The sequence below is a fragment of the Cyanistes caeruleus genome, chromosome 9, assembly GCF_971803275.1.
Source record: "Cyanistes caeruleus chromosome 9, bCyaCae1.hap1.1, whole genome shotgun sequence".
NCBI classification, from domain to species: domain Eukaryota; kingdom Metazoa; phylum Chordata; class Aves; order Passeriformes; family Paridae; genus Cyanistes; species Cyanistes caeruleus.
This window is the reverse complement of record NC_141709.1, coordinates 2,200,028-2,207,915: the sequence shown is the minus strand read 5'-3', so window position 1 is coordinate 2,207,915 and position 7,888 is coordinate 2,200,028. Positions and strand designations below refer to the sequence as shown.

The 7,888-nt window shown below is 51.1% G+C and overlaps 1 long non-coding RNA gene across 1 annotated transcript; it reads left to right on the top strand.

Moving 5' to 3' along the window:
* Positions 1-916: 916 nt before the first annotated feature.
* LOC147651436 (uncharacterized) lies at positions 917-7,209 on the top strand. The gene is made up of 2 exons (XR_015273944.1): positions 917-1,025; positions 1,298-7,209. It is a non-coding gene; the product is annotated as an uncharacterized LOC147651436 (long non-coding RNA).
* The last annotated feature ends 679 nt before the right edge of the window (positions 7,210-7,888 follow it).

Genomic DNA, 7,888 nt, shown 5'->3' with positions numbered 1-7,888 from the left:
TCAGTGCCTTGTTTCACCACCCAGAGCATTAGGAGGGGGGAATCTTCACATGCTCCTGGGTCACTCTTGGCTTCTCTGGTCATACATCCCTAAGAAAAGCCACCCTAGAGCATGTGTCGGGCCCAGGCTGCCTGCTGGCTGCCATCCCCCAAATGCAGCCCCATATCCTGGCCTGCAGGCCTGTCCCCTGAGCAGCACTCAGTGCCCTGTTTCACCACCCAGAGCATTAGGAGGGGGGGATCTTCACATGCTCCAGGGTCACTCTTGGCTTCTCTGGTCACATAACCTTAAGAAAAGCCACCCTAGAGCATGTGTCGGGCCCAGGCTGCCTGCTGGCTGCCATCCCCCAAATGCAACCCCATATCCTGGCCTGCAGGCCTGTCCCCTGAGCAGCACTCAGTGCCTTGTTTCACCACCCAGAGCATTAGGAGCGGGGAATCTTCACATGCTCCTGGGTCACTCTTGGCTTCTCTGGTCACATACCCTTAAGAAAAGCCACCCTAGAGCATGTGTCGGGCCCAGGCTGCCTGCTGGCTGCCATCCCCCAAATGCAACCCCATATCCTGGCCTGCAGGCCTGTCCCCTGAGCAGCACTCAGTGCCTTGTTTCACCACCCAGAGCATTAGGAGCGGGGAATCTTCACATGCTCCTGGGTCACTCTTGGCTTCTCTGGTCACATACCCTTAAGAAAAGCCACCCTAGAGCATGTGTCGGGCCCAGGCTGCCTGCTGGCTGCCATCCCCCAAATGCAACCCCATATCCTGGCCTGCAGGCCTGTCCCCTCCTCGCCTCGTGTATGCCTTTAACAGTTTGCTGGATTAGCCATTGCAGCTAAAATAACAAAGCTACAAAAGAAGAGGGCAAAAACAGACGCGATATTCTGCAGCAATTAGGGCTAAACAGGGGAACAGGGAGCAGGGAATGAATGGACAATGGGGAGGGCAGGGACATGGCAGCCCAGGCCCCCACAGGCTGGGCACGAACTGTCCTCAAGAGGCCGGGCCCAAGCCAGGGAGCAGCGAGCTGTACGTAAGGAAAGCAGGGAGATGAAAAGGGTTATTTAAACAAGCACGGGGCAGTCCCCACAGGGCCTCCCTGTCCGCTTGGCTTCACCACAGAGTGTCCAGGGAAGAGCAGCTCCCGTTTTTCCCCCCTCTCCAAAGCCTTTCAGGTGGCGGGGGGACGCTGGCAAGCTGCGGTGGGGTCCGCTTAGAAAGGAAGGAATCCATTAATCTCTCCGGTAATTACTGCCACATATGGATTTGCACAATTACACTTTGTTAATTGGTTATTACAGGCGAGCCAGACTGATTGGGCAGAACGGCTGAGCTTTAACCCCTTCGCTGCCCCCCAGGGCCGGCCGAGCATCGAGGCAGCCTTCCTCCCAAAACAGCACCGTAGTCTCCTGTAACCCTGCTGGCTCCTATTCAAAGGACCATCAAGCACATCTCTCAGCACCCAGACAAGACATCTTTGCTCCCATGCCTTCCTTTCCACTGGGGATCCCGAAGAAATGGAACCCAAGGGGGAAGGAGTGAGCCTGAACCTCAAAACAGCCCAAATCCCCAGGCAGCTTCATCTGCTCTGGGTTTGCAGCAAACACACCATGTACTCCCCAGGGTGCTGAGGGATGGCAGAGCTCAGATTTGGTTTGTTTTTAGAAGGAGACTGAGATTCCTTGTGCACTTCGGCTTTGTGCCCTCAAGCCCAGCAGGGCTGGTGCCAACGGCTGAAGAATCCACCCCTGAGTCTGTCTCAGTCTCTGAACTCAGCTTCTCCTACAGGGTTTGCAGAGTAATGCTTTTCTTCCTCCAAACACTGAAAACAGAGGCTTTCCTCTAGCAACAAATACATACATAACCAGAGTAATACAAGCTGTAACAAAAAATACAGATAAAGCCCTTGTAAAAGTCCTGACAGCGCAGCACTTCTGCCAGCTGGGAGTGGAGGCAGCCTGGCCTCCCCAAAATACAGCCATCACCCCTCACAGGCAGGTGATGGACCATGCAAAACCTGGCCCCAGAAGGTGTTGCTCAGGATCCAGCCATGTTTCTGGAGAAAGCTCAGAAGAGTCAGGCCAAGGTGAGAGTGATTTCTACAAGAACTGTATCAAAGACTTCCCATTAAAAAAAAAATATACCAAGAAAAGAGCCTTGCAAAATCCCCCCAGGGCAGAAGGGCTCATCTGAGGAGAGAGCTGTGCTCAGCAACCACTGACATCAAGGACAGAGCAGGAATTGGCATCCTGGTCCTTCAGAGCTGCTGCACTGCCCCTTGGACACAGGAGAGGGCACAGAGGAACCTGGTGCAGACAGCTCCTGTCCCTCCCAAGGGCAGCCCAGCAGGGCAGTGCCTCCTGGGCAGCAGGATGTTACAGAGCCAGGCATCACACCAGGCACATGGTGAAGGCTTTTTCAGCTTCTGAATCACCCCAGCCAAGCTGCTGCAGCAGGAGCAAGGAAAGAAACTGGCATCACAGCCAGGTGAGAGAAATCTAATTCCAAACCCCGCTCTAGCCTCATCCTGTGGGTAAAAAAGTCCTTGGGACTTCAGGTGAAGCAGAAAGTATCTGCAACAAACACACTTCCCACCCTTTCCTCCACTGCTGTCACTGCAGTGATGCCTGCTACAACACTCTAGGTTTGGCCTGGGAGTAACCTTCTCATTAGCTAATTGAAGTGCTTTTAATGTTCTGTCTCCACTGCAAGGAGCAGGAAAAGTTTTCTCCCTCGGAGGTCGCTGGAGTTCCACGAAAGTTGCAGCAGGAGTTGCCCCTGTTGTTCCAGTCACCTGTGATTTCCCAGCTCCCTGACTTCACACAGACATTTCTTCCTCATGCAAAAGCCAGCTCCCAGCTGGCTGTCTGAAGGGGAGCAGGCAAAGGCAGCATCTCCCAGCTCCCCGCGAGTGTTTTCGGGTGTGCGTGAGGAAGGGGAAGGCAGGCCCAGGAAAGGTTGCAGACCTCTCTCCCCTAAACCAGCTGCCTCTGCAGCGTTCAGAATGAATCTTCAGAGCTGTCAGTGGGGAAGATCGGGCAGAACCTGCAACTGAGCTTAAAAAGGTCAGCTGGGAAAAGTCAGGATGGGAAGGATGCTCACTTAATTGACAGATGCAGAGCGGAAGGGGCCAGCCTGTGAGTACCTGCAAGTTTGGGCAGCACATGCTAGGCTCCATCTCTGGGCTCTGCTGGCTGCAGCTGCTGGCAAATCCTCTGTGGATCACTTCCAGACAACAGAGTCTGGGGTCTAAGCCTGAAACTGAGCAGGGATCTTGTGCAGCCTTCCTTCATCCTGAGGGGTGAGAGCAGGCTGACAGTTCTTTAGAGCTCAGGGACAAGAAGATCATTTTCTCTCTCTCTTTACTTACACATCTGCCCAACACAGGTTGGTTTTGATTCAGAGAGTTCAGAACAGGTGCAAAGGTTACTTTGCATCTTGACTGGATCGGTTACAGTGTTGTGCCCACTGATATATAGGAATCAGGCCAATAACGTGCCTGCTGATGCTAATTAAACTTGATATTGATATGGATATGTGACGTATTTACCAATAAAGCAGCAAGAGAGGTAGCTGGTTTATATTTCATGTGACTTGGAAATATATAAAGGCAAGTAAAGATATTCCTTTTGGTCAGAATATTGATACATGCATATTGCAAAAAGCTCATATGTAGCAGAGGTGGTGAAACACATTGAATCAGGTCAAAACCCAAAGCAGGTTCAAAAGGATCTGAAATTAATTAGGTCATTAAGACAGTTTTCCAGTGGAATTCTCTCTCTCTCTCTGTGTACATATACACACATATTTCATATATTTGACAAAATCAATATTTATCTAGGGAGAGGTTCAGTTTTTAGTGAAGCATCACTTTGTTAAAAGTGTTATTCTCATGGAAAACTCTCGACTAGCTCTGTGGGTATCTTCCACCTGTTCTTTTTCATCCTTTAGGAGCTGACTGCCAGACCTCCTTTAGTATAAGCCATCAATAAACACAGCATCCCCCTCCACACCCTGGAAACTTTTCCTCTACTGCAGAAGGAAAACACAGACCCTGGAAGAAACAGGGAGGAACAAAAGCTCAGCTTGCCCATCTTGCTGCCCCAAATCAGAGACCTTCAAAGACAGAGCTGAGCCTTCCCGAGCCCATCTGTCCCATCACACCTCCACCATTGCTGTGAAATAGCTTTTCCCAGTGTCTGAACTCTCCCACAGTGGAGAGCACAGCCTGGTGTTACGAGGGTTTCTTTCCAAAACCTGAAATTTAAGTCCCATAAATTGACGTTCCCACCCAAATTCACATCCCATAAAGGCTCTGTTCAGCTGGCACCGATGGCTAAAGGAGCATCGTGCCCACGAGGCTGGGCACACCCCACAGCTCCCAGGGGTGTCCTGTGCAGCCTCCCAGCCCACAGCTGAGCCCAGGCTCGGGGCAGGACTTACAGAAATGAGGGAAGGATCCCGTCTCCAGGGAATAAGGAGCCTGCGTGCCCGGCTGCATTTCCAACCTGTGTCCTGTCTCTTCAGCGGACTCAACCATGAAGGGAGGTTTGGGATCAGCTCCCTCAGCAGCTCTGGGCTGTTGGAGAAAGAAGTGAGTATTTACACATTACAGAGCAGCATCTTCACAATCTGTCCTAAGTTACAAATTTACCTCCCAGACCTTGACCGGGGCTGGGGTTTCCTGTGTTTGCTCTTCGGGCTCCTGTCTCTTTGGAAAGCGGGAGATGTTGCAATGCCAGGGGGAGGGCTGGGGAGGGCTGGGCTGCCTGGGAAGGGCCCTGCCACGCCAAGCAGTCAGTCTGCAGCAGCTCTGCTGAGAAAGTGTCTCCTGGAAGAGACTTCTCTTCTAAGCCCAGCTCCTAAAGGAACAGAACCCAGCCAACAGCTGCCATCCATACGGTCTGAGCATCTGTCTCGGGTTCTGCTTTCCTCCTCCTCCTCTCTGCCAGTTGATTGTTTTTTCTCATCTGCACCAGCTCTATCTGGTAACAAGCATCAAGAAGGTGGCAGTGTCAGCCACATCGCCACTGGCGTCCCATGGGGACCAAGCACTGCTGGTTTTGCCTCACCGAAGCTGTCTGAGGGCAATGGGAGCAGGTGTGAAGGCAGCAATGTTCTGTACACATTCCTGGGCAGTGTCCCTGGCTCTTGCAGGTGACCTGGACAGACCCTTGTCTCCAGGAGGCTTGCAGAAAACAACCAGCCTGTGCTGTGACCGGTTCTTCTGGTGCTGAAGTTGAAGCCCCTGGCTTTGTTCCTGTGCCGGCTTATCTCTGTTACATTCCCTAACCACGCAAAGACATCTTCGTGTTTGGATTTTGCCAGTCCTGATGGAGAAGAGCTGCAGGCAAACAACATTCCTCTCCCCTGTCTGAACTGATAATCTTGGTATCTCATCTCCTCTGCGCTCCCCTTCAGGCTGTGTCAACACCGCCGGGGTTGTGAAGGGCAAGATTGCTTTGCCTCCACTGCCCCATCCTGTACACTGTGTGCTGCCCAGCCCAGCACAACTCCACCAAAAATTCCTCTGGGGTGCCTGTCAGACCTGCAAGGGGGTTTTGACCACCTCCCTCTGCTAGATTTCTCCACCTTTACAGCAACAAATCTCACGCGGGTCCCAAAGCGCAGAGCGGTCTCCAGACATTGCCCTCCAGAGACTTTGAGGATCTGGAGCCCCTGCACGGCTGAGATCAGTGGCCAGAGCACTGCCAAAGCCAAGATGGGCCACACAGCCCCTTCCACATCAGTGCCAAGTGCTGGGACATCTCCTGCAGGAAAAGCAGCCACAGGGAGTCCAGGCATGCAGAGCTAGCAAGGGCGCTGCTTTGGTTTTGTTTGCATTTTCAGGAGATTCTTAATCTGAAACTGCAACAAATTCCTCAAATTCAAGTTCTCATGGAGCTGAAACCCTTCAGGGTAGCCTGGATTGAAGCCAGGAGGTGAGAAAAGAGACTCCTCTTTAGGAGCCATAGCATTCCAGCGTGCTCCATCAGCCACAATCGGTCTTATGTCCTTGCACTGCTGTGGGTAAGATGGATCCAAACACTTTCTTTTCTTTATTTATTTTGTTTTAACCCAGGAAGGGCTGCCCAGCAGTCAGATCACCAGTCAGAGATTCCAGATCCCCTCGAACCAGCCAGTGACCCTTCATTCCCACTCGGGCTTGCCTCCCCAGTGCCCACAAACAGCGAGATTTTCTGAGCCCTGAGCTGTGGTGCTCAGATCCCTCTTCCCATCCCTTTCCCTTTCTCAGACCTAATACATTCCAGCAGCTGCCAGAGCATGGAGCCACTCCAGAAATGAATCTCCAGTGTGATATGGCAGAGCTTTAATTACACGACAGGAGCCAAAAGAAAGGCTGCGAAACGCGGCTCTCTCCAAACCTTAAATCTCCACTTGAGGCACTTGGTGTGGCTGAGAGCAGAAGTGGCAGGACATGAGCTCTCCAAGCACACAAAAGAGCTGAATCCACGTCCTGTTGGTACAGTCCAGCCAAACAAAGTAATGACGGACAGGACTGTGGGTTTTCGTGTGTGAGGGAAGGATTTACAGCGATACCAAAGGAATTATTTCAGCCCCGTGGTGACAATACCCACCCGCTTCCTTATTATATTTTATTGATCTCGCCCTAAATACATGTGGCTGGCTGGAGGAAATGATGCATAAATTACTAACAAGTTAATTTCTTGCTCCGACACAGGCTCACAACAGCCCTTTGAAGGGGAACCAGGAAAGACAATGTGTGAAAGGATAAAGGCAATGAGACAAGCTTGGATGTAATAATCCCATGTGAATGATTATTGCTGCAACTAATGTAATCTAATAATGAAGAATTTACACCAGATGTCCCCCAGAATACGCCAGGCAGGCTCAGGATTCAGCTGTGGATTCATTTCTAAGGAAACCTTGTTAGGAAGGAAAAAAAAACGCTGTTGTCTGTTCATCAAATGAGAGGTTGTAGACCTTTATGGTCAGAGTCATAACAAAAGGCTGCCTTGCAAAGCTTCCTGGAAGGGTGTTCAGCAGATCTGATTGTCCATTTGTTTTCAGGTGAAATTTAAGGGGTTGGGTTTGGCCTGGAAAGCTTCAAACAGCCTGGGAGCAGCCTGTTTTAGGGCTGTACCAAGATTTCCCCTGCCTCTCCCTGGAACTCAGAGGGAGCTTCTGGGACATCAGTCTCCAGGACAGCTGAATAAAGAATGGAGAATCACTTCTTTTTATTTATTTGGAGCTTGAATCCCTTCAGCTCTCTCAAGGACATCCTTAAAAGAGTGTTCCATCCCTGTCCTGGACATCCCTGTCAGCACTGATTTCCCATGGCATGTTTGGCAATCAGCCAAACCAGACACCCGACATCCTCATCCTCTTCATTCAAGAACCACTCTAAGTGTAAAAACAGGCACAAACCACACTTTCTACTCTCCCTCCTTGCCTCTGTTGTTTATTCATCACCTCTTTGAAGGTATTTTGTACAGGTTTGGGATTTGTACAAACTTTGGGGTTTGAACTGCTGTTCATAATTCCTCTTTAGTAAACACTGTTATTTAAGTAGCTCTGTGGGATGAGGGGGGAAGGGAAGCTTCAGCAAGATCCAGATCCACTAAAAACACAAACCCCTACATTCAACTTGAAAGATTTGTTTAAGCCCCATTAACTTAATTGGGACTTAACATCTTGATCATGGGTTGTTCTCGCAGAAGAGCCGGAGATCCCCGGGGTGAACACGTGTGACACCAGCACTGTGAGGGCTGTGTCAGCGTGGTGTGAGTGTGTCCAAATTGCATCCTCCTGTGTCAGGTAGTTGGATAGTGGAGGCTGCTTCTCTGTTGGGATCTGTTTCACGGGGGCTCTCTGATCCCGTGCGCCGCCGCTCTGTCCTGGCAGGCGCG